Raw genomic sequence first — 27,531 nt, 5'->3', positions numbered from 1 at the left:
TCTGAGGAAAAACTAATGGATAAAGAAATTGTGGTACAATAGAATAATATTCAGTCCTAAAACAAGAATGCAATATTGCCATTTCCCACAATGTGGATGAGTTTGGAGGACATTAAGCTCAGTGAAATAAGTCAAATACAGTAAGATGCAGCATCTTACTTGTTTGGAAAATTGAAAAAAATTTACATACAGTTACAAAGCAAAAAGAGTGAATACCAGGGAGTCTGGGAGAAAATGGAGAGATGTAGGGTCAGAGAAGTCAAAGTAGCAGACATGTAGAATGAAAAGTCTCAAGATTCAATGGAAAACATGAAAATTGTAGTTAATAAAATTGTATTCCATATGGGAATTCATGCTAAATGAGTAGATTTTAGCTGCCCTTGTCACAAAAACAAAATAGGTAACTATGTGAGATGATAGACATGTTCAATTGCTTCACTATGGTAACGTTTTTACTCCCTGTATATATGCCATAATATCATGTATCAAATATATACAGCAATTATTAAAAAATACTCTCACATCTTAAAGAGGGCAGAAGTTTGTTTTCAGGGATTTGAGTAGGACTTCCTTATAGGAAAGTTATTTGTGAGAGGTCAGAAATAAAGTAGATTATAAGTCAAATATATCTTAAACTATAGTTCTCGATGTTTATATAAAATATAAGATAGGGCCAATTATCAGTCACCTATAGATTTTTTTTGTTTATAAATGTTGAGATAAAGTTTTATTGACCCATAGTGAAGGAATGATATCTTCCCCAGCTCTGAAAAGTAAATCATTTCACAAAATGAGAAAGATTGCTTGAGAATACATTATGACAAAAATTTCCACTTCCAGAAAATAATGATGATGACATTTAATCTTTGAATATTTATATTGAAAATCCTTTCAAGTATTTTAAGGAATCTGCTTCTGAAATTTTTCAATATGGAATAATAATGAGTAGGCAAATGGGAAACTCAGGACATGATGATAGACTAAAGAAATGAATGTAAAGTATGGAAATGTTTTATTCACACATAGTTTACTGTATTTAGCATCGCGTACCACAAATCTCAATAGACTTTTCTGTAACTTAAGTTAATTTTTCAAAAATAACTTCAATGCTACATTTCCCTCTTTTCCTTAGAGGGGAAATAAGTCGTTATCATCTTTTCAATAAAACACAGATACCCAGAGAATTGCTTAGCCCTCTGTAATTTACAACCTTTCCGAAGAACTCAAGCTGCAATCCATTTTGCCAAGGGGTTACTGCAGTCACAGCTACTGGCAGTTCTCCAAGCCATACAGGCGAGCATAGAGCAGAGGGCTAGATCTCCAAGGACCTGAACCATCTCCTTAAGAACTGAGTGTGTTGGCTGTACAACCCTCATCTGGAAAGTTCAGACATTGCTCATGAAATCCCCTGGGATTTTTATTCTCAGTCATCACTTGCAGGACTCAAATACATCCCCACCGGCAAGGCAGTCAGTGCTCCGGCATTCTATCACAAACAAGGGGAATCTGGCCTTGATTTATGGATAGTCATTAGTTTAAGTCTTCCTTCTTCTATTCCAAAGCATTTGAGAATCTGTGAAAATATACATTTCATAGTGTGGAAAATAAAACGTGTTTGTATAATAATGTCTCAATATTTTAAAGGTGGTAATATTTGAACCGTATCATCAGTGTGTGTTTACCAAGTCATGTCTTTGTTCTCTTAACAGAAAACAGTTACCTTTGAAAGTGAACTGTGGCAGTGAAAAATTAATCATTTGCGGGAGTATATAAAGTACAATAATGAATTTAATAGGAGGTACTTCAAGTTGGCTCTGTTTCAAACCGAACTCAAAAAAAGAATCAGAAAGCTTCCTTTTGATCTCTTTCTCTGCTTTTTTAGAAAAATAGTTAGGAAAATGGGTTTTATGTTTTCATAAACACTGCTAGCATTTTCTACTTTTTTATAGAAATGCATAAGGTTAAGAAACTCATTTGTTCTTACACTATTGAAATACAAAAATAAATAAATAAAGTTATTCAAACTCATAGCTAATTTCAAAATGATTGCAAACTGAATGCCAAAATAAGGAGCTAACGCTTCACATAAAAAAGGCTAATCATGGTTAATTGTTTTCCTATTTATTCTGATGATAATAGTCATTATAAACTCATTTGAAGGATGCAGATGTAATATGCAATTACCGTAAGACTCAGGTTTCCAAAACTCAAACAGAAGACTAAGACAGTATTGAGCTCTGTTTATTGGTAAGGCTACCAACCTGTTTCATTTTCAAATGGAAAATAAGTGTGTAGCTGTAGTTCAATCTTGTTTACATACACGTATTTTCTCTTTATGTGTGCTGTTATGATGACTATAGTCTAAATCGACCAGTTTATTTTTGCATAAAGCAGTGGGTGGCTGTCACTATTGTCTGGAAATTTCTGAAGAAATAGGGTTCAAATCACTAAGCATTTTAATTCCAGGTTATTTTTTACTTGTAGTTGAAAAATATGATCCATTGGACATTGTGAAATGCACAAAAGCACAATGAACAAGTCTTCTATGAACAAGTTTGGGGAATTTGTTGTAGATTTTGTTAAAAAGTGTCACATATTAAAGAGGGCAGAAGTTTATTTTCAGAGAGTATTTAGATCTTCTTCTAATAGAATATGTGCTTAGATCTTTATACAAAGAAAGTTGAGAATCCCTTTGAGATATATGATGAAGTTATAGCATCGACTTTTGACCTTCACATAACTTGGCACAAAAAAAAAAAAATTAAAAAAAAATACTGTGTCTCAACACATTCAATCTGTCGATTCTACAGTCTTTAAAATAATAGTGGGAGGATAAGTTGTTACAGAATTCTGTGAAAGGGAGAGCCAACTCCCCCAGGGAGTAGTAATCTTTTCATTAAGGCTTTTCTCAAAATAACAAGATAGGCCTATGCTACTGTTTCTTTATACTTGAAGAACATGCTATTCAAACCTATTCCTCTTGCCTTTGCCACTCTTGTGATCAGTGTGCCTTCCTAGGCAGCCTTAACTTGTTGCCAATCACTTCAATAATCCTCCTCTTAGCACACAAAACTTTCTCTACATAAAAATGTGTTCTAGTCTCCTTTATCCTAATAAAGAGTTTCTACTGGCCTACTTTCCTCTCAGACTTCAGGCCTTTCTGCTCTCATGTAACACTGAAATAGAAATCAATTAGCTTCCAATATCACCTCAATGAAAATTCATACTAATTGCTTCTGATTCTGACATTTGCTTCCAATTGCTTCCCAGGAAACACTATCTTTGGTTCTCCAAATCTTTTGAGTAAGTCAGTCCAAAATTCAGCTCATCTTCACTGTCAAGTTCCTTTATGCATGTAGTTTAGCAAATACTCTGTATAATGGAGGCTCAGAGGGAAATGCTGAGAAAATTGCAAAGCCCTTTTTCCCCTGACATTCTTGAGTTGCAGAACGGACATCAGGAAACCTCTAAGTTATATATGGAAAAGAACCCCTGTAAATATAAACTGCTGCAGCTAAATGCCAATTGCAAGCAGTTGAACAGAACCTCTAACTACTGCACTATTGATTCCCAAATTAAAAATCCTTTCAAGAAATAAAACAGTTTAACATAAGGTAGATATTAAAATAATTAGTAAAGTAAGACCATATTCTGCTCTCCAAAATACAGGCAATTCCTGACAGAAGATAGACAGACATATATGCAGTTTTTCAACTTTGCGATAGTATGAGAATCATACACATTCAGTAGAAACCATTTTTCAATGTATACACAAACCATTCTGTTTTTCACTTTCAATCTAGTATTCAATAACTTACATGAGATATTTCACAATTTATTATGAAACAGGTTTTGTGTTAGACGATGTTTTCCAAGTGTAGGCTAAAATGTTCTGAGGACATTTAAGGTAGGCTAGGCTAAGCTATAACGTTCGGTAGACTAGGTGAATTAAAAGTATAAAAGTTAAAAAAAGAAAAAAAAGTATTTTTAATCTACAATATTTTCAACGTATAATAAGTTTATCAGGATATAATTCCATTGTAAGTCAAGGAAAATCTGTAGTCATTTGACATATATTGAATTTTGTAACAGCAAATTAGAAATACAAATGGAGATAACTTCTATAAAATAAAAGCACATCTTATTTTTCATATCTTGTAAAAAAACAAATAGTTTATTTGCAAAATTAGGGTTATTTAAATATTTCTTCTCTACTGAAAAAAAAGTTTAGTTTAATGTGATCTTTTCATTTAAAAAATACTAAATATTTAAAATTGATTAAATTTACGCTTAGTGGAAACCTGATGTAAAATAGCTCTCACCCAGGTATGTGGTCTAAACATAAAAGTGAAACATTTTAATTTTTAAAAGTGGTGCTAATTATTTCTCTTCCACAAGAGAGGTATGACACACGTAAATGAGATACATTCTCTTCACATCATAAATCTTTAGAGTTTACTGGGAAGATGTGTCTTCTTCAATTGTGCATAATTTTGTCTTTGTTTTTTGTTGTTGTTGCTTTGGATTTTTCTTTGATTGCCATCGGTTTTAGGGATAATCCATATACTCAACTGCAGCAGCTTTCCTTGGCTGTTGTTCTTTGGTACACCTGTTGTCCTTAATGTGTCCTCCAGTTATTGTGCTTGTACTTTTACCTTTGCGTATGTAGTTTCATGAAAATTGTACCTCTCACCTAAATTTATACAACCCAAGTTTGCATGACATATATATACATCTGCTAGTTTTAGATCCTAATATTGTTTTTTTTTTTTACTTTGCTTATACAAGTTGTATTCATTCCAACAACAAATATGTTACTTTTACAAGAATATGCTATTAGGAAGAATCAATATCATGAAAATGGTCATACTGCCCAAAGTAATTTATAGATTCAATGCTATCCCCATCAAGCTACTATTAACCTTCTTCACAGAACAGGAAAACACTACCTTAAACTTCATATGGAACAAAAAAAGAGCCAGCATAGCCAAGATAATCCTAAGCAAATAAAACAAAGCTGGAGGCATCACGCTACCTGACTTCAAACTACACTACAAGGCTACAGTAATCAAAACACCATGGTACTGGTTCCAAAACAGAGATGTAGACCAATGGAATAGAACAGAGGCCTTGGAAGTAAGATCATACATCTACAACCATCTGATCTTTGACAAACCTGACAAAAACAAGCAATGGGGAAAGGATTCCCTGTAATAAATGGTGTTGGGAAAACTGGCTAGCCAAACAGAAAGCTGAAACTGGACCCCTTCTTCACACCTTACACTAAAATCAACTCCAGATGGATTAAAGACTTAAACACAAGACCTAACAGCATAAAAACTCTAGAAGAAAACCTAGGCAAAACCATTCAGAGCATAGTCATAGGCAAGAACTTCATGACTAAAACATCAAAGACAATGGCGACAAAAGCCAAAATAGACAAATGGGATCTAATCAAACTCCAGAGCTTCTGCACAGCAAAAGAAACTATCATTAGAGTGAATGGGCAACCAACAAAATGAGAAAATTTTTTTGCAATCTACCCATCTGACAAAGGGCTAATATCCAGAATCTACAAAGAACTAAAACAAATTAACAAGAATAAAACAACCCCATCCAAAAGTGGGTGAAGGTAATGAACAGACCATTTTCAACAGAAGACATTTAAGCAGCCAAGAAACATGGGAAAAAATGCTCACCATCACTGGTTATTAGAGAAACGCAAATCAAAACAACATTGAGATACGATCTCACGCCAGTTAGAATGGCAAGCATTAAAAAATCTGGAGACAAAAGATGCTGGAGATGATGTGGAGAAATAGGAACACTTTTACAATGTTGATGGAGTGTAAATTAGTTCAACCATTGTGGAAGACAGTGTGGCGATTCCTCAAGGATCCAGAAATAGAAATATCATTTGTCCCAGCAATTCCAGTACTGGGTATAAACCCAAAGAATTATAAATTATTCTACTATAAAGACACATGCACATGTATGTTTATTGTGGAACTGTTCACAATAGTAAATACTTGGAACCAACCCAAATGCCCATCAATGATAGACTGGATATAGAAAATGTGGCACATATATACCATGGAATACTATGCAGCCATAAAAAAGGATGAGTTTATGTCCTTTGCAGGGACATGGATGAAGCTGGAAACCATCATTTTCAGCAAACTGACACAAGAACAGAAAACCAAGCACAGCATGTCCTCACTCATAAGTGGGTGTTGAACAATGAGTACACATGGACACATGGAAGGGAACATCATACACTGGGACCTGTTGTGGGGTAGGGGGCTAGGGTAGGGATAGCAGGGGGTGGAGGAATTTGGGAGGAATAACATTAGGAGAAATATCTAATGTAAATAACAGGGGGATAGATGCAGCAAATCACCATGGCATCTGTATACCTAATGTAACAATCCTGCACAATCTGCACTGGTACTCCAGAACTTAAAGTATAATAATAATAAAAGAAAGAATGTTATGCTTCAACCTCAACTTCAGATGATTGTGACTTTTGTGGCATATTCAATAAATGGAACAATGGATAGAGATATATTTACAAGGTCAGCCTCTATATTTCTTGTTGAAGATAACCAAGGAAATAAGGCTATGGAGGACTATATAACTTATTCCATTTTATTATGTCCAAATAGGACATGATGTAGTCTACAGCTATCCTTGCTGACTAACCAAGCTGATTGTAGTAGTTTGTTTAAGATGTATCTCAATTCATTCAGAAAACATGTGGCCATTCAGGTTATATCTTTATACAAGATCAATAGTCCCACAATATTTTGGGTCTAATAGGCATTACCTAGGATGGGGATGATTGAAAATTTCCTGTAAAATATTAGCGAGTAGATGCTTTAGATTTTGTAAAGTACATGATTTTTTGGTGGCAGCTATTTAATTCTGTCATTGCAGCAAGATAGTAATCATAGACACTATGTTATGTGAATGAATGTGGCTGGTTTTGAACAAAATTTCATTTGCAAAAATAGGCAATGGATCAGATTTGCCCAGTGAGCTATGGTTTGGAGACTTCTGGCCTAGGAGAAGCTATTGACATAATATGTTCTTCAGAATTTTTTTTTAACTAAACATTACAGTTAACTAAAGCTCCTGCAATGATTGCTATTATTTCTTTGACTTTTTTTTCCAAATAAAGCAAGATGGTTTACATATACATGTGTGTGTACATATATATTAGAAACAGGTGTTGCTCATTCAGTTTCTAAGTCTTATTTTAATTTTTAAGCTTACATAACAAATTTTAACATCACTAATCAATAAGAACGCCTTTGATCTAAAATTCTTTTACAATCGAGTAACATTCGCTTACCCTCTAACTGTTGTGTGATTTAAATGTGAATACACTTGAATAGAAAGTTCAATAAAGTTTCTAAACATAAGCTTTTAATTCTAAACAGTTTACAATATGCATTTTGGTAAATGGTTTCAATATAAAAACGCCTAACAGCTCTGTTAAACGTATGGAAGAAGGTTAAGAGAGCATTGTGGCTGAAGAAATAGGGTAAATTATTTAGATACTAAAGGGTAGGAGAAAAAAGAGCAGTGTGTGTCTCAGGCATTGAGAATAAGTTTTGTCTTTGCCATTATTTTCTCTAGAATTATAATCAACAGTGTCAGGTGAATACATAAATCAAATCAATTAATCAATTAAATAAAAGTCATGGGACATAGAAGGGTCAAAACTATTCATCTGAGAAGTTCCTTGCCTTATAGAACATGACTCTGAGTTGACTTACTGAAGAGCAGGAAAACTTTCATGCTTCTAAGCATAAATCATAGAATTGGTCTTACCTAATATGCTTACAAGCATAAATTGCAAAATTAGCCTTACCTAACCCCCAAGGAAATCACTGAATAATCACAGTCAGAAATGAAACCCATGAGAGATCTTTGATAGCTTAAAACTTACAGTTCATGTGTTTAAATTAATTTTATTTATGAGAAGAACAAAGTAGAAATACTGTTATTTTGATGAAAATTTCATAATATTAAAAATGCAAAGGTATGAATGTATAATATACAAGTTAAGCATTAAATGCAAATATTAAGCATAGGGTGTGGTTATTTGGGTCAAGCTCTTTTGTGAATCAAAAAGGTACTTTTCACATGACTTACAAACCTCACAAATAACCTAACAAGCATATTAGAATGGACTCAATTTCCACATTTATACATAGTAATAAATTCCCATGTTAGATTGGAAGTAGAAATAGAAAAAGGTAACAAAATAGCCTGATGAAATTGTCAGCAAATTTAAACTTTCTGGACTTCTTTGGGTACAATTAAATTTGTAGAAGGTATGAAGTTTTATTTTCCATTAAAGACAGTAAGAAAATTTCTAGCTATGAAATGATGACAAATATAAATATTGCTTCAAGAAAGTCACAATATGATGAAGTATATTAGTTTTGCTTCAAGTGACAGAAATTCCATTTTAATAAGAGTAGAGAAAAATTATAAGTATATACAATTCAATAAAATAAAATAACATCAAAAATATTGTGGAATGAAAATATATGCAATTGGACTTCAGAATGAGATATCATGTTGGTGAGAATGTGAAGAACAGGGAACCCAGGTAAACTGTGGGAATATAGATTGGTATAGCCATTATAAAAAGGTGTGATTGCTTCTAGTGAAATTAAAAATGGAACTACCATATAAGCCAGCAATCCCTCTTCTGGCATTTTACACAGAGAAAATGAAATTACTACCTCAAAAAATATCTTTTCTCCCATGTTTATTGCAGCAACATTCACATAGCCAAAATATAGAAAATAGCCAAGTGTTTGTCAACAGATTCATAGATAAAGAAATTGTGATACATGTATACAATAGAATATTATTCAACCCTAAAAGGGCACAAGAGCTTGCCATTTGCCACAACATAAATGAGCATGAAGGACATTATGCTAAGTGAAATAAACCCAACACAGAAAGAAAAATATAGTCGTTTTTTTGTATCCCTTGGTATCTGCAGGGAACAGGTTCCAGGACTCCTTATAAATAACAAAATCTGTGGATACTCAAGTCTCTTGTCTAAAATGGCATATTTTCATGGAACACCTACACATCCTCTTAGTTGCTTTAAACCATCTCTAGATTACTTAGAGGAAAATGTAAATGCTATGTAAATAGTGTTACTGTGTTATTTTTTATTTGTATTATTGTATTATTTTTCTTTAAAAAAAATATTTTCAATCCATGTTTGTTTGAATCTATGGATGCAAAACCTCCAGACAGGGAGGACTGACTGCATTGCATGATGTTACTTATATGTAGAATCTAAAAAAAAAAAAAAATCCAAATATAATATATAGAGTCAAAGGGAGAACCAAAGAGTAGTTACCAGAGTTACTAGGGGCAGGGGGAGGTGAGGAGAAAATTGGGAGCTGTAATCCAAATAATACCAAGTAGTAGGATGAACAAATCTTGAGATATAAGGAACAACATGAGAACTATAGGTAATACAATTGTACCACACATGAGATTCATGCTAAAAAATGTAGATTATAGCTTCCTTTGCCATTAAGCGCGCGCGCACACACACACACACACACACACACACACAAATGTGGAACTATGTGAAATGGATATGTTAATTTGCTTCACTGTAGCAACATTTTACTATCTATATGTATTCTAAAAAATTATGTTGTATACTAGAAACACTACAAAACTATAATATAGTAGAAGACTCAGGTAACCTAAATAGTACTAATACAGTTATGCACTGCATAATGACATTTTGGTCAACAACAGACTGCAATACAATAGCGATCTACTAAGTTTATAATACCATATTTTTAGTATGCCTCTTCTATGTTTATATATAGACATACAAATATATTTAGATACACAAATATTTACCATTGTGTTACAGTATTCAATGCAGTAATATGCTGTACAGGTTTTTAGCATAGAGGCCATAGGCTATACATTACCCAGCCTAGGTGTGTAGTAAGCTATTCTATCTAGGTTTGTGCAAGTATATGCTGATTCTATGATGGCCACACAATGACAATCACCCAGTGACACATTTTTTAGAATGTATTTCCTTGCTAAGAGATGCATGACTTTAATAATAAAACAGGGTAATCAGAAGAGAGGAGACAGGATTTTATATAGTCTCTCTTTTGAGGAAGAACTAAGGTGAATTTTGGAAGGTTATGTGCCTTGGAGATTGGATGATGTCATGAAGACAAATAATTTGAATGTGTTACAAAGGGGGAAGCTATATTTAGGAGAGTTTCTGGGTTTGCTAAACTGCTAGTTCTCCCATGGCCTGTGTGTAGAAAATTGTTATGAATTAAGTTGTCTCCCTTGCAAAATATGCTGAAGCCTCAACATTTAAGATCTCAGAATGAAACTTTTGGAAATAAGGATTTAATCAAGATAAATGAGGTCATTAGTGTGGGCCTAACATCAACATAACTGGTGTCCTTGTAAGTAGAAAAAATTTAGACACAGAGACAGACATGCACACAGTCTCTGTGAACATGAAGGCAGAAATCAGGGTGAAGCACCTACAAGCCAAAGAACACTGATGATTGTCAGTAAACTACCATAAGACATGAGAGGCATGAAACAGACTCGCCTTTACAGTCATCAGAAGGAACCAACAGTAATGAGATGTTGATCTCAGATTCCTAGCCTCTAGAACTGTGAATCAATAAATTACTGTTAAGTCACCAGTATGTGGTATGTTATGGCACCATAGTAAAGAAATGGAGTAACAAATTACGTAATTACACTTCAGTGTTATCTTGCCTGTTCTATGCATTACCATCACTGCCTAGAAAAAGCCGTGCATAAAAGAAAAGCTGATGCTCCTTGTCCTGCTGCCCTGTTACTATGGCCTTGATTGGAGATTGTTCTACCTTCCCTTTACCTCATTGATAAATAGGGAGTCAAAATACATTTGACTCCCTATATAGATATTGAGTCAGAGTTTGCTCGTGTTGCCCAGGCTGGAGTGCAATGGCACAATCCTGGTTCACCTCAACATCGGCCTCCTCAGTTAAAGTGATTCTCCTGCCTCAGCCTCCCAAGTAGCTGGGATTAAAGGCATGTACCACCATGCCTGGCTAATTTTGTATTTTTAGTAGAAATGCGGTTTCCCCATGTTGGTCAGACATCTGTATTTTTAAGAAGAATTTATAGTTAAATATATTGACAACCCTTCAACGAAGACCATGAGATTTATGCAAAAATTGATCTCAGCTCCAATTTTGTTCATTCTCTGATTATACTGTTGTGTCATGAGTGATATAGACAGTGGTAGGAGCAGGAGTACTCAGAAAAAAATTCAGGTATTTATCGACAAAAAATATTTAATGTAAATAGGATTGTAAGCAGCCTTACATAGATGAACATAGAACTGGCACATTAACTTAGAAAGCTATATTTTTAGTTTGGAGCAATAGCTAAAATTCAGAATTCTTATATTTCATAATATTTTTCTTCTATAATCTACCAGCAAGAGGATGCTTGATGTTTATGGCAGCAGCAATTTTAAAATTAATTGATATATTTTCTAAGTATCTTAATTTCTTTTATACAATTATATATTAAAAGCTGCAAGTTTATAAAAATCTTAGCTTGACAAATATGAGTTCTTTCTTTAAATGCTGAGGGCTGCAAAATGAAATTTAGTACATATGAACTCCTAGAAGCTATTTACCACTTTAACATTTAACAGCCATACATTAACATTTAAAAAGTCATAAAAAATTTACATCTATAAGCGATTTTACTTAATAGCTTAGCCATATGCATTCTATGCAATAGAAGGCAACAGCACTAATAAAATGTATACTGAACTCAGTAAAAGTAATTTATACAACTAGAGCTCACTTGATGATTAGAGGGCAAATTATAGGTTATATGTGATGGTTTTGTCTGTCCCTAAAAATTATTGTTGCCACATATCCCCCAATAATTAGAAGTGACCTACTGACTGGAGGCAGAGGTATGGATGGGATGACCTTTCAAAGTCGCCTTGAAATGATCATGATTAATTTCAAAGCAGCATTTAGTAAATGATAGAATAAGCCACAGATCTGAGAGTTGAAACCACTTCCTGTTGAAGTAACTGGGACATAGTTCTCTTAAAACAAAACAAAAAAAACAAAACAACAATAACAACAACAACAATAACAACAACAAAAACTCAGCATGCCTTTTTATGAAATATGTGATAAATCAACAACTAATTTTGTGACAACAGTATAGAGAGGAAATCAAAATCCTCAAATGAATAAAGTAATGAGAATAAAACAAATCAGTCTTGCACAATTTATCTACATCTTCCTCCTTTGAAACTGAAATACACTCTGGTAAGGTATAAGAAAGTAGAATAATATTTAACTGTAATTTCATCCACATAGCATCCTAGTGTACAAATCCATTTTTAGTCTTTGAGAATTTTGTATCATTTCTGTGAGAACTGATTAACAAAAGAACAAAATAAATTGAAATAGAAAATGGAAGCAAAGCAGATGGCAATAAGGCAGTGAGGACTGTTACAGTAAAAGTTTAGGAAAGAAGAAAAAAACTGGTAAGAGGGAAGTATTCCTGAGCTTTAACTCTGCTCTGTGATGCTGAAAGAAACAGAGCTAGGGAGACAGAAATCAACAATTGAGGAGTCGTGTAAGCAGAAAGACGTTAAATCCTGAGTAAAGAAACAGACACAGGAGAAAAGCTTTTTATGACGTTTAGTATCTACAAGAAGATACGTTTCGAAGTGTTTCCTTAATATAATCGTGAACTGAGTATCAGACATAAGCTATTACAGATTGGTGAGCAGCAATCACTAGTATAACAATTATTATTAATTTAAAATGTAAAATATGCCTGATACTGGCTTAATAATTTATAGAGCTATTATTTTATTTTAGCATATCAAAACTACACATACTAATGCCTTTTATAAGTTTATACTTAACCTGAGATTCCAAGTTTTTAAATAAAATACAGTTGATTGCTTCACAGAAATAAACTATAACACTCATATATTGATGATGGGAGTGCAAAATGGTACCGTTTTCCTTGAAAAGAATTCAACAGTTTGGTAAGCAAAATTAAATCTATATTTACCATATGATCCAGACCTTCTGCTGTTAGATATTTACTCAAGAGAAATGAAATCATTTGCTTATACAGAAACCTGTACATGAGTGTTTATAGTAGCTTTATTCGTAATAACTCCACAGTGAGAACAACCCAAATGCTCATCCACTAGTAAATGGATGAACAAATTGTGGCACAGCTCTACAATGGAATACTATTCAGCAATAAAAGATTGGATCTACTACTTATACATGCAAAAACGTAAGTGAATCTTAAAAAAAACGCATTATACAAAGTAAAAGAAACCAAATGGCAACAGACTCTATGATTTCATTTATGTGTCATTCAAAAATGGCAATAGACTCTATTATTTCATTTATGTGTCATAATGAAAGGCAATAGACTCTATGATTTCATTTATGTGTCATTCAAAAAAAGGCAAACTATAGGAACAGGAATCTGATCAGGAGTTTCCAGGGGTTTGGGCTGAGGAGAGGGAACTGACTATCAAAGGCACATAGGAAGTTTACTGGGATGATGGAAATGTCCGATATCTCAATCGTTATGTTGGATACACAATAGTACACATTAGTTGGAGCTCATTCAAGTATACACCTAAAGTAGATGAATTTGATTATAATACAATCAACTTGAATTTTTTAAAAAAGTGTTACATAAATAAGAACATAAGAATTATCTATTATCTCACCACTCAGAGATATTTGCTAGGAAACTATTTTTCTAATCATTTTTTTCTTTTTTTGGCTTATGTACATGCAGGAATTTTTCTTACAAAAGTGGGGCTCTATATTATATTCTACAGTAATTCATAATTATTTTCAAATAAAAATGTATAGTGCATATCTGTGGTTTTAAAAAAAGCATTTTCACAGCATAATATTCTATAGATGCACTATAACTTATTTATTTAAATGATTATTATATCTAAGTTGCTTCCAAGTTGTGCAACCATGAGTGAATGTTTTCATATATACAATCTTTATATGAACCACATGCAATCCTTTGGCAATTTTCTTGGAATAAATTCCTATATGTTAACTTTCAGAATACAGGTCTATACACTTTAAAATTTTTGTTATAAAGTTGATAATTACTTTCTAAAAAGGTTCTATAAAACAGGAAACCCCAACTCCCAGGCCACAGACATGTACTGATCCATGACCTGTTAGGAACCCAGCTGCACAGCAGGTGGTGAGCGGCCAGCCAGTGAGCATTACCACCTGAGCTCCACCACCAGTCAGATCAGAGAGGGCATTAGATTCTCATAGGAGCGTGAACCCTATTACGAACTCATCATGAGAGGGATCCAGGCAGCCTGCTCCCTTTGAGAATCTAATGCCTGATGATCTGAGGTGAAGCAGTTTTGTCCTGAAACCATCCCCCCAATGCCACCCTATTTGTGGAAAAATGTCTTCCACAAAACTGGTTCCTGGTGACATAAAGGCTGGGGACTGATGCTATTAAAGTACATTCCTACCAACAATATCAAAAGCTGCTTATTTTTATGCCTCCCTTACAGAATATGATTATCATTTAATATATCTTTAAAAGACAGCAAGTTCCTCAATCCCTATCTACATTTATGAACAAAAATCTACTCATGTTAAAGGTCTAACTGAAATGCCTCAACAACTCACTATTCAACAGTAAATGCATTATTCATTTGATAACTTGATTAGATGTTTAATTTTTTTATAAATGTTTTCCTATGACCTGTTACTGATAGATTTAAATATTCAAATATGTTTCCCTCTTTCCTTGAAGTTTCGAGTCAGTTGCTCTTCAGATTCATTTTCCACTCTTTTCATGAGGACCTCCTTGGGCTTGATCACCTGGGCTCCCTATCTTCCACCTCCAGATGGAATTGACAAAGAGGAGAGGTCATTGTCCTGAGGGCAGGAGAGAGAGACTGGGGTAACTGATCTCCTACTTCCTCAATACCAGGCCATAGTCGAGGCAAAAGATACTTCCTTCATCCTTTAGTATTATTCCCTTTGGGTAGCTTCTCTTCTAGAGCTACAGCTCTCCTTGCATTCTGGTTACTCTGTCCCCTTCAGGCATACCAGCTGTTAGTCACTGCTAGTCCCTGGGTCTCTTACCCCTTTCCACATTTCAGTGAAAAGTGTACTCATGAAAATTATCTTCATTTAATAACTTTTTTTTTTCCTGTAGGAACCCTGTGTGATACAGGGATGAAAGACAGAGCAATAGCTAGAGCTTAAATAACAAATTCTATGCTAGGCCATAAACAAATAGGAGAGGATTTACTCAAAGAAATTATGTCAGATCAATAGTCAGGTTATATTTACTATAGCCAAAGCCCTTGGAGGTATTTATGCAATAGTAAACACCTAAAGAGAATCATGAAAATTGACAGAACTAAATCTAATAGGATACAGGTTGAATCCAATAGCATTTAGAAAAGAATGAAAGAGAATTATATACAATGATTGAATTGAAATAAAAAATTCTTAATAAATAGTTATCTGTAGGAATGACAGATTTAGCAAACAAAAATACAGGATGCCCAGTCCAATCTGCATTTCAGATAAATGCTAGATAATTTCTTAGTATGTTTATCTGAAATGCAAATTTAACTTGGCTCTCTGTATTTTCTCTGGCAAGCCCATTCTTGTGCCTGCTTTATTAACACAGTCTATCAGTTTTCAAAATCTCTTATGATTTGCCTACTGACCAATCAACAAGGTGCAAATGACCTGGTGACAGATGAGGTCAAGTGGATCAGGAACTAGTGTATAGGAGACTAGTAGGTAGAAGAAAATGTAAAAGGGAGCAATTCACCCAAACAGCATGCTACCATGGGAGTGACCTGTTCACTGATGGAGAGGAAGAGAGAGAAAAAAGAGTGACTGTTTATATGGAGTCACTAATATGAATTCTGGAGATAAGTGCAGTCAGGGTGGTTTCAGAACAAATTTTAGCAAACAGGAAAATGTATGAAAGTTCAATATGTGACATGGAATTTAGACCAGAAAAACTAGACAATGAAAATTGTGGTTAGAGAACATAGATAAGTGTGAAATTAAAAATCTGTATTAGTCAAGACTGTGGGCACAAACAGAAGCAGTGGTAAACATAAAAGGCAGTCCAAAAAGTGAAATACAAATAATAGCTGCTTGGAAGTAGAGACAACTGACTTATGCTTCTAATATGGCCATGAGTAAACCTCAATCTCCCCTATTAGTTTAACTACTCTATTAGTTTAACTCTATTAGTTTAACTACAAAATGAATAGGCAGTTAGGTAGACTTTATTTTATATTGCAGCCTTAAAAACCTATGCTCCATAATCTAGGATTCCAAATGGAATTGAACCCAAAAGAACAACGGGTGAAATTTTTTCAGACAGTAAAGCCATGCAATTGTATTAGAATCAGAAATAACTGGTGATATTATTTGGATGTCTTACCTCTCCAAATCCCATGTTGACATTTGATCTCCAATGTTGAAGACAGGGGCCTAGTGGGAAGTGTTTGGGTCATGGGGGCAGATCCTTCATTAATGTCTTGGTGCTCTCTGCAAGGTAACAAGTGAGTTCTCACTCAGTTAGTTACTATGAGATCTGATTGTTAAGAAAGAATCTGGGACCACCCTCCTCTCTCTTGTTTCCTATTAAGCCATATGACACCCTTGCTCCCCTCTTCACCTTCCTCCATGAGTAAAACTTTCAAAGGTCTTACCAGAAGCTAAGCAGATACTGCTGCCATTCCTGCAAAGCCTGTAGAACCACGAGCCAAATAAATCTTTCTTTATAAATCACTCAGACTCGGACATTCCTTTATACCAACACAAAATGGGATTTATATAACCTGGCCTGCTTGGACAACACTAAGTTAGAAAAAAATTATATGCTGATCCTGGGACAGGGGTCTCAGCTGTCTGCTCTTTGCTTCTGTTCTAAGTGCTCTCCCAGTTTGGGCAGATCACCAATGAAAGGTTTTCCTTTTGTTTGAATGAGACAGGCTTCTAACACTGCCCCTAACTGGTAATTGTGGCACAAATAGAGAGATAAACCAAATGAAGAAATTCTATCAATTTTAACTATGTGGAAGAGAAAGATAAAATATTAACTTATAATTTAGTTGACAAAATATTAACTTATAATTTAGTTGTTAAAACAGTAAAAAAACTTTTATGATTAAAAACCTTGAAGACTAAAGGCTTTGCCCAATTAGAAGAAAAAGACAAGGAGAACATCTCTGATCACTCTCCACCTCCTTTCTCATATGGCATTAGGTTTTGACACATACGCCATCTCACTGTGCCCTTTCCCGTAGGCCATCTTGTTTTGACTCAGTTTTAAGAGGTAGGAAGGTGACTTGAGTTATACCTAAAACAATGTATAATCTAGGAAACATGGCTTAAAGAGGATTTCAGGAAATGTCCCAGTGGATTGTGAGAAGAGTTTCAACAAGGAAAAAGTGAAATTAAACCATAACAGAAATGCATTCCACTTTCTCCAAATAAATAAGTAAAGGAATTGCCTATTACATAAAAAGGGAGGAGCAAGGCAAGTTGCAGATTGTGGCAATGACAAAAAATATGGAAATATAACAGTCTGTTAAATGAAATTTCCCATGAGAGACCAAGTAAAAAATAGCTACTATATTCCAAAGTGATGTATCACAGTGTAATGGAAAATTTTTAAAAATCCCCCCCTCAAATTGCTAAATCTTCCACTAACACCAATATTTCAAAAGGATCAGGAGTCAGAGATTGAGTGGAAAGAAGGATTTTAAAAATAAATTCATTGGCAAGAGCTTTTCCGTGAATCTCACCTTCCTCTAGAGTGAGGAGTGGGAGATTCCTCATTCTCACCATTATCCCAAGTAAGAGAATTCTAAGAAAATCTTCTGAGACCTTAAAATGAATCCTGTGATGTTTGGGGAATCCAGAGATCTGGTATTTGATTTATATAAAAATCTTAAGGACAAGAGATTGAACAAAGAAATCTATGACCACAGAGAGGACTACATTTTTAACATAATAAAATTCTAGAAAATAATAAGTTGAAAGGATATATGTATGATTTCCATGGGCTAGAATTCAGCCACAAACCACAGAGAGAAATTATAGGCTTTTCTTTGATTCCATTAAAGGGGAGTCATTTAAATGTGTTAATTGACTTCAGCAGAAAAATACAAGGCTTATTTCTAGATGCCCACAGATTGCAGAAAGAGAAGGAAACTTCAAACCTCACGCAAAATTATCACTCTATCAAGGAAACCGCATGTAAGAGATTCTTGAAATATGAGTGGAAGTCTCAGAAGAAGACAGCCCACAAAATATGACTCAACTTTAAATATCTGGTAAGTCCAGAGAAAGGATAAACGAGCTCATGACAGTATCAGAAAAGTTGGAACCTTTATCCGGTCTTTTTTTTCTTTACATCTCTGCTCTCTAAATAGGGAAGGGTCAGATGTTAGATAGAGAAAGATAAAGAGGAGTCTATGGGGAAAGAGGATAAACCTACTAAACTCCACCCATACCTATGTACTTCCCAAGTACTGAAGAACTACACAGAGGCGAGGACTGAGATATCTTCAATGTTAAATCAAATTTAGTTTTGAAGTAACAAACCTCCCATTTTAGTTGTTGAATTGAGAATGTTTTGCAACTTGAAATAGGATTTGTTTTTTAAGCTTAGAGTAACTGTAAAAGTCATGGAGCCCACTCAAGTTTTTATCCTGTACCAGAGAAGAACTGGCTGTTCAAAGTACATTTCAAAGAACAAAAGAAAACAAAAATACGGTTGTCTTATAATTATATCTCATAAGTCCTCTTAATCAAACTACAAGTTATTACCTCTGGAGCAAAATTACTCCTGAATAAGAAATGAAACTTGTGTTTTTATATTATGCTTGTATCAGTCAGGATCTTGGTACCTTTTGAGATAGCATACTCAAAAGTTAATTGAAGAAGTGTAATGAATAAATTATTTACAAAACTTTAGGCAGGCAGGGTTAGGTAAAATGAAGAGGAATGGTTTAAAATTAAAACCATTCCTCTTCATTTTACCTAACCCTTCATTTTACCTAACCATGCCTGCCCAAAACTAGCAACAGCAGAAAATTAAAATCACCCCTAACTAAAAGGCATTAATAGAAGGAAGGAGCTACTGCAGAGGACAGACATATCAATGCTGTGAAGAGACACCATAAGAGCTGCAGTTTCTACTGAAAGAGATGCAGCCAGTTCACTACAAAACAATAGTTAATGGTACAACATTAAACCACTTCTCTCAAATGGTGGGAAAAAGTCAAGGATATCTCTTCCCATCTGAGTATTTAACATGATTAAGTTTGTACTAGCCAGTATAATTAGGCAAGAAAAATTTATTAAAGCATAAAGATGAAAGGAAAAAGAAAATTCTTTATTTACAAATCATATGATTTTTCTATTTACAAAATGCTAAGGGATTTACAAAGCAACTCTCTGACTCCTAAGTAAATTTAGCAAGTTTGCAAAATAAAGTTAATTTACAAAATCAATTCACTTTCTACAGGATAGTTGCAAATAATTTGAAAATAAGTTAAAAATATATTCATATTAGCATCAAAAATCATGAACTACTTATGAACAAAATTAATAAAAGCATTAAAATATGACAGCACTAAAAACCACAGAATATTACTGAGATAGGTTGAAGACCTAAATAAATTGATAGATACACAATTTTCATGAGACTCAATTTCACTAAGATGTCAGTTCTTCCGAATTGTTCCATACCTTCAACTTAATCCTAATTATAATTCCAGTAATTTGTTTCAAAATATAATTTTACAACTTGATTTAAACATCTAATTAAAACGCTAAAGCCAAATTAACCAAAACAATCTTGAAGAATATCAGGATATATAGCAACTGTCTTTAAGAGGCTATGAAACAGCAGTGATCAAGAGAGCATGACATTGGGATAAAGTCAGACAAGTAGTTAGATAGAACAAAACAGAGTCCAGAAATATATCCACATGTTTATGGTCAATTAATTAAAAAAAACTTATCAAACATTTTATATAGTTTTAGATTTACAGAAATTTTTGAAGCTATTACAGAGAGAAATAGAAATTATACACCTTACACCCAGTTTATTATTAACATCTTACCTGGGATGCTACATTTGCCAGAATTAATTAACTAATATTGATGCATTTTATTAACTTAAACCATAATTATTCAGGTTTTCTTCATATTTCCCTAATATTCATGTTCTCTTCCAAGATTCCATATAGGATAATATGTTTAGGAACACAGATAAAAATTACATCAGACTTCCCTTCGAAACCATGAAAACCAGAAGACAGCAGAGTGAAACTTCAAAGTATTGCAAGAAATAATCGCCAACATAGAAATGTGTATCCAGTGAAATTTTTGTTCAAAAATAGAAATGGAAAGAAGACTCTCAGATAAAGAAAAATGGAGGAAATGTGTTCCATGTAGACCTGCCTTGCAAAAAATATTGAAAGAAGTTCTTTCACATGATCATGTCCTTTGCAAGGGCCTAACGGTGCTGGTGGTAATTATCCCTAGCAAAGGAACAGAGGAACAGAAAACCAAATACGACGTATCTTCACTTATACGTAGGAACTAAATGATGAGAACACATGGACACACAGAGGGGAACGACACATACTAGAGCCTTTGGGAGGGTGGAGGTTGGAAGTAGCGAGATGATTAGGAAAACCCGCTAATGGGTAGCAGATTTAATACATGGGTAGTGAAATAATCTGTACATTAAGCCTCCACGACACAAGTTTATCTATGTAACGTACCTGCATTTGTACCCCAAATTTAAAATAAAAGTTAAAAATAAGTTATTTTAAAAGACAAAGAGATAGGTCAGAAATTTAGGAACTAGGATCTAATTTAGGAACTAGAAAAAAAGTGCATCTGAGAAGATTTAGTGCAGTAAAATAAAATCTTCACATTTCTTAATTGATCCAATATAACAGTATAGTCAAAGGATAATTGCAACAATGTATCAGGTGATAGCAGTTTACAGGTATGTGAAATAAAAGACAGCAATATTGTAAGGGACAGGGGCAAAAAATTGGGAATATTCTGTTGTAAAGTAGGGTCACCATGAAGCACAACCATGTTATTTGAAAAGGGACTTGGATTAGTTGAAAGTGTATATCGAAAACTCTAGAACAATTTTTTTGAAAATTTAAATATATATATAATTGTTATTCAAGGAGAAGAGAGTAAAAAAAGAGGAAAAGAAAATTTTACAAAAACAAAATTTAAAAAATAAACAAGAGCCACAAATAGAACACAGCTGAAAATCGCATGCTTCTTCAAAGATTTGTATACGAACATTCACAGTAGTTTTACTGATAACAGTTGAAAACTGGAAACAACCAAGTGTACATCAGCAGGAGACAGGAATCCAAATCATAGTATAGTCATGAAATAGAATACTAGCTAGCAGTCAAGAAGCAACTTGCTAATACACTAACACATGCAACAACATGGATGAATCTCAAAACATTATTTGAATGGCAAAATGATAGACACAAAAAAGTTTATACTTTATCGTTTTATTGATATATTATTGTAAAACGAATAAAGCTAATCTACAGTATGAGAAAGCTAAAAATCCTTGACTTTTTAGAAGATTGTCTAGAAAGTAACATAATATTACTTCTACAAGAATGATGTAGAATGATACTATATCTTGATGGGACTATATTACATGGAAATATGCAGATATTAAAACTTATGGAATAGTATGCTTAAGGTTTATGCAATTTACTTACATAAATTTACTTCAATAGAAAAAATAGAACTTGAAACAAATATTGCGTCTAGTTTGCAGGTTTCCAAAAAAGAAGAAAAATAAGAATTTTATTGGCTCATGGGATTGAAAACAGCTTCCATAGATTTTATTTTAGGAAAGGATTTATATAGTAATAAATACAATTCTATGAAAAATCTGATTTCTCTCTTTCTACAGAATTCTCTACATTAGCTTCATTCTCAGGTTCCTTGGGGTGTTCCACAGGAAATAGAAAGTTCTTTTTGTAAATCAAAATGAATGCCTTAGCTTGAGGTTTTGTATTTTTATTCTATTCTTTCCAGAAGGAAAGGGAGCCCCTTTTAGAAGTAACCTTAGGAAACAGAAGTTTCTGTTTCATTAAGGTCCCGGGAAATACTACTTCACATCTCAACACCTCTGATCTGTTAATACTATCTTTAGATGTGGAAAGTAAGGTCAATAAATTAAATACAGAAAAATAAATAAGAATAGAAAAGTCTTGGCAGCGTACAGTGGGGGCTTGCATCTGAAATCCCAGCACTTTGGGAGGCCAAGGCAGGAGAATTTGAGGCCAGAGGTTCAAGACCAGCTTGGACAATGTAGCAAGACTCGTGTTTCAACAACAAAATAGTTGGCTGTGGTGGTGTGTGCCTTGAGTCCTAGCTACTCGAAGTCTGAGGTGTAAGGATCCTTTGAGCCCAGGAGTTCAAGGTTACAGTGAGTTATGGTTGTCACACTTCACTCCAGCCTGGATGACAGAGCAAGACCCTGTTTCTAAAAAAAAAAAAAAAAAAAAAAAAAAAAAAAAAAAAAAAATTCTCAAAGAAAATCTAGGCTCTAATCTTAGAAGGATGAGAATTAGGGGCTGAGAGAAAAAAAATGCTACTGTTGAAAACAATTAATTTATTGCTTTTCATGCTAACTCAGAATATTGGTTTTAAATTTCTACAAGTCTAGCATTTTAATTAGCATTTGAATGTAACTAGGATGTAATTTAAAATTCAGGTAACATTGTGACCCAATTAGGTAGTAAATAGTGGACTTTTGTTAAAGACTTACAAAGCAGGTGAGTAGCAAACATGAAACTATTAAATTATCTTAATTGCTATATATGCTGTCAATGAATTAATAATATGATTATCAGGTCAGGTCAGGTACACTTTCTATTATTCAAAGTAGGTACTGTATAATCCTTAAATTAATTAGAGAGATTAAATCAGATCAAAGTTAAAATGAATTTCTGAATGTAAAAATCTGTATTATTTATGAGGTGATTTCACTATCAGAGTTATGAGAGCAAGGTAGAGTCCTGCCATTTTAGCATCATCATTTTGCCTCCTACACATTTAGATTAATTTACATAAACCAAATTGTACTATGATTAAATCAATACAAGTCCAACAAACTTCATTCATATTGTTTGTTGCCAGAACGTCGACCATCATAAACAATATATCCTTAACTATTTTTCAAAGGGAATTTAGAATACTGAAATAATTATTTTTTGTTGTTATGATGTAAGATGAGACCTTAGAAATAGCAAATGCCAGTCAGGATTTTCTCTGACAGAATTTGGATATCATTGGACTCTATATCATGGTGAAGGATCATATAAATACTAGATCAAATGATGAGGCAAAATACTGGGCTGAAAAAGTGGAAGTAGAAGGAAGTGGTTGGGATGGTTTATTGCCCAGCAGAATAGAAGTATATTTACATGAACCAGAAACTAAGCTATCTTAAGTTGGGGGTGGGTGGGGGGGAGACATTACAATTTCTTGAATAAAGGGAAGAGAAACCACAAGATCATAATCAAGTGTTTTACAATACGACACTAATTTCCTGGTTAATTTTCAAGTCAAGCAATTAGTTTTTTTAAAAACACACTAAATAGTCTCAAAATGACTATAAATTATTTGCAATTTCCTGTCATCAGCTATTCTAATAAAAGCTGAATATAACTCAGTATTCTGTAGAAAACACTGATGTTATTCAACTGGTAAACTCCATTTGGCCCTCTAGTGTTTCTGAGTTCCTCAGCTGAAAAAAAACACGCAAATGGAAGCATAAATCACCTTTGTGCCTTCTTCCAAGTTCAGCTGACTCTACATGTACATTCCTTGCTATGATTCTGCCTATTCCACCACCTGCAAAGTTGAATTTGGAGGAAAAATGGGGGAAAGTCTATATATACTCAAATGGGACATACATAGGTTGTCCCCCCAGCATCCATTTCCTGCTTCCTTTTTCTTAAGTGTCACCCACATTTCCAACTCTCCAGACTATCATTCAGATAAATGTTAAGTAAGTCTTGCCAATCAGAACCTGTGGAACTTAGCTCTGAGTGCAGGTGCAGAAAACTTGGAACTAAAAGAGGAAATTCTGAGTACTGTAAGGAGCCTTAGAAATGAAGAAAATTATACTAGTTCTTCAATGTATCAGCTGTGCTGTTGGGGTACCATTAAATTCCCCCTTTCTTTTTTTTTCTGCTTACACAGTTTGGGTCAGATTTCCTATTTCTTGCAACTGCATGAATTTGGATACATACGCATTCAGAAACAATTGCATTCACAAAAAACAGTTAGATACATATGCATTCACAAAAACCCCCCACATATTTCCCCCTAGGGGAATGCCATTTAAAAAAATTGACTTTTATTTTAGATTCCGGGGGTACGGATGCACGTTTGTTAGATGAGTATTATGCAGTGCTGAGGTATAGCTAACAACTCATCTTGTCACCCAGGTAGTGAACACAGTACCTGATAAGAAGTTTTTCAACCCTCGTGATTCTCTAATAGTCCCCAGTTACTTTTGTTCCCATTTTTATTACCATGTAGACCCAATATTTACTTCCCACTTGTAAGTGAAAACATGCAGTATTTGTTTTACCATTTCTGCATTAACTGGCTTAGGAGACTGGCCTTCAGCTCCATTCGTTTTTCTGCAAAGGGCATGATTTTGTTCCTTTTTACAGCTGTGTAGTATTCCATGGTATATATGTACCACATTTGCTTTAGCCAACCCACCATTGATGAGCACCTAAGTTGATTTCATGTCTTTGCTATTGTGAAGACACATACAAGTGCATGTGTCTTTTTGGTAGAATGATTTATTTTCTTTGACACACACACACACACACACACACACACACACACACACATATATATACCTAGTAATAGGATTGCTGCATAAAATTTTAGTTACATTTTTAGTTCTTTGAAAATTCTCCACACTATTGTCCACAGGGAATGAACAAACTTACATTCCCACCAACAGTGTATAAGCCTTCCCTTTTCTCTGCTGTCTCACCAACATCTGTTATTTTTTGACTTTTTAATGATAGCTATTCTTACTGGAGTGATACAGTATCTCATTATGGCTTCCATTTGCATTTCTCTGATGATTTGTGATGTTGAGCTTTATTTTCATAAGTTTGTTGGTTGCTTGTATGTCTTCTTTTGAGAAGTGTCTGTTCAAGCCTTTTGCCTACTTTTTAATGAGATTGTATTCTGCTTGTTAAGTCTTTATAGATTCTATTAGATCTATCAGAAGCATAGTTTGCAAATATTTTCTCCCATCTATTTACTCTGTTGATAGTTTCTTTTGCTTTGTGGAATTTCTTTAGTTTAATTAGGTTGCATTATTCAATTTTTGTTTTTGCTGCAATGGTTTTTGAGGACTTAGTCGTAAGTTCTTTGCCAAAGCTGATATTCAGAATGATATTTCCTATGTTTTCTTTCAGGTTTTTAATAGTGTAAGTATTACATTTAAGTATTTAATCTATCTCTAGTTAATTTTTGTATATGGTGAAAAGTATTCATCTGCATGTAGATAGCCATCTATCCCAGGACTATTTATTGAATAGGGAGTCCTATCTCCATTGCTTATTTTTGTTGACTTTGTCAGAAATCAGATAGCAATAGGTGTGAAGCTTTATTTCTAGTTCTCTATTCTGGTCCATGGGTCTTTATGTCTGTTTTTGTACCAGTACTATGCTATATAGGTTATAGAAAGAAGTCTTATAATATAGTTTGAAGTTAGGTAATGTAATGCCTCCAGCTTTGTTCTTTTTGTTAGCATTGCTTGGACAATTCAGGCTCTTTATTAGTTCCATATGAATTATAGAGTTTTTTTCTAATTCTGTGAAAAATGGCATTGATAGTTTAATAGGATTAGCATTGAATTTGTAGACTGCATTGGACTGGACAGCTATTTAATAACATTGATTGTTCCAAACCATGAGCATGGGGTATTTTTTTCCATTTGTTTTTGTCATATATGTCTTTTCTCAGTAGTGTTTTTCAGTTCTCCTTGCAGAGATCTTTGGCCTCCTTAGATGTATTTCTCATTTTTCATTTGTTTGTTTGTTTGTTTGTTTTGGTAGCTATTGTAAATGGAATTGCATTCTTCATTTGGCTTCGACTTGAATGTTATTGGTGTGTATAAATGCTAATAATATTGTATGTCAATTTTGTATCTCGAAACTGTACTGAAGTTGTTTATCAGTTCATGGAGGCTTTTGTAAGTGTCTTTCAGTATTTAAAGTATAGAATCATTTAGTCAGTGGAGAGAGTTTGATGTCTTCTTTTTCAATTTAGATACTTTTTTTTTTTTTTTGAGACCATGTCTTGCTCCATAATCAGGCTGGAGTGCAGTGGCGCAGTCTCAGCACATTGCAACCTTTTAGTTTTTTTGTGTTGCTTGAGTGCTCTGGCTAGGATTTCCAGTGCTATGCTGAATAGGTATGTTGAGAGTGGGCATTCTTGTCTTGTTCTAGTTTTTAAGGAGAATGCTCTCAACTTTCGCCTGCTGGGTATGATATTGGCTGTGGGTTTGTTGTAGATGATTCTTATTATTTTGAGATTTTTTTTTGATATCTATCTTTTGAGATTTTTTAATCACAAAGGGATATTGCATTGTACTGAAAGCTTTTTCTGAATCTAGTGACATAATAATTATTTTTGTTTGTTTTTAATTCTATGTGGTAGAACACCTTTTTGTTTGCATATGTTGAATCAATCTTGCATCTCAGAAATAATGCCTACTTGACTATTGTGAATTAACTTTTTGTGTGCTGCTGCATTTGGTTTACTAGTATTTTGCTGAGGATTTTTGTGTCTATGATCATCAGTGATATGGGTTTACAGTTTTTTTGTTCTTTCATTGAGACTTTGTCAGATTTTGGTCTCAGGATGATACTGGCTTCATAGAATGAGTTGGAAAAGAGACTCTCCTCAATTTTTTGGAATAGCTTCAGTAGATTGGTACCACCTCTTCTTTGTACATCTGGTAGAATTTGGTGATTTATCTATCTAATGCTGGGATTTTTTTGTTTGTTTGTTTGGGAGGTTTTTTAAATTACTGAATCAAGTTTGGAACTCACTATTGGTCTGTTCAGGGATTTATGTTATCCTGATTCAATCTTGGGAAGTTGTGTGTTTCCAGTATTTTATCTATTTCTTCTAGAATGTCCAAAATAGGGAACCAATTTCTCCTGGCTTGTAAGGAATCTGCTGGGATGTCTTTTAGCCTAATAGGTAAGTGATCTGAACCTTTTCTGTAGCTGCCTTTAAGATGTTTTTCTTTCATGTTGACCTTGAAAAGTCTGATGAC

Source organism: Saimiri boliviensis, chromosome 5 (assembly GCF_048565385.1).
Source record: "Saimiri boliviensis isolate mSaiBol1 chromosome 5, mSaiBol1.pri, whole genome shotgun sequence".
Classification (NCBI taxonomy): Eukaryota; Metazoa; Chordata; class Mammalia; order Primates; family Cebidae; genus Saimiri; species Saimiri boliviensis.
This window is presented reverse-complemented; position numbering follows the sequence as displayed.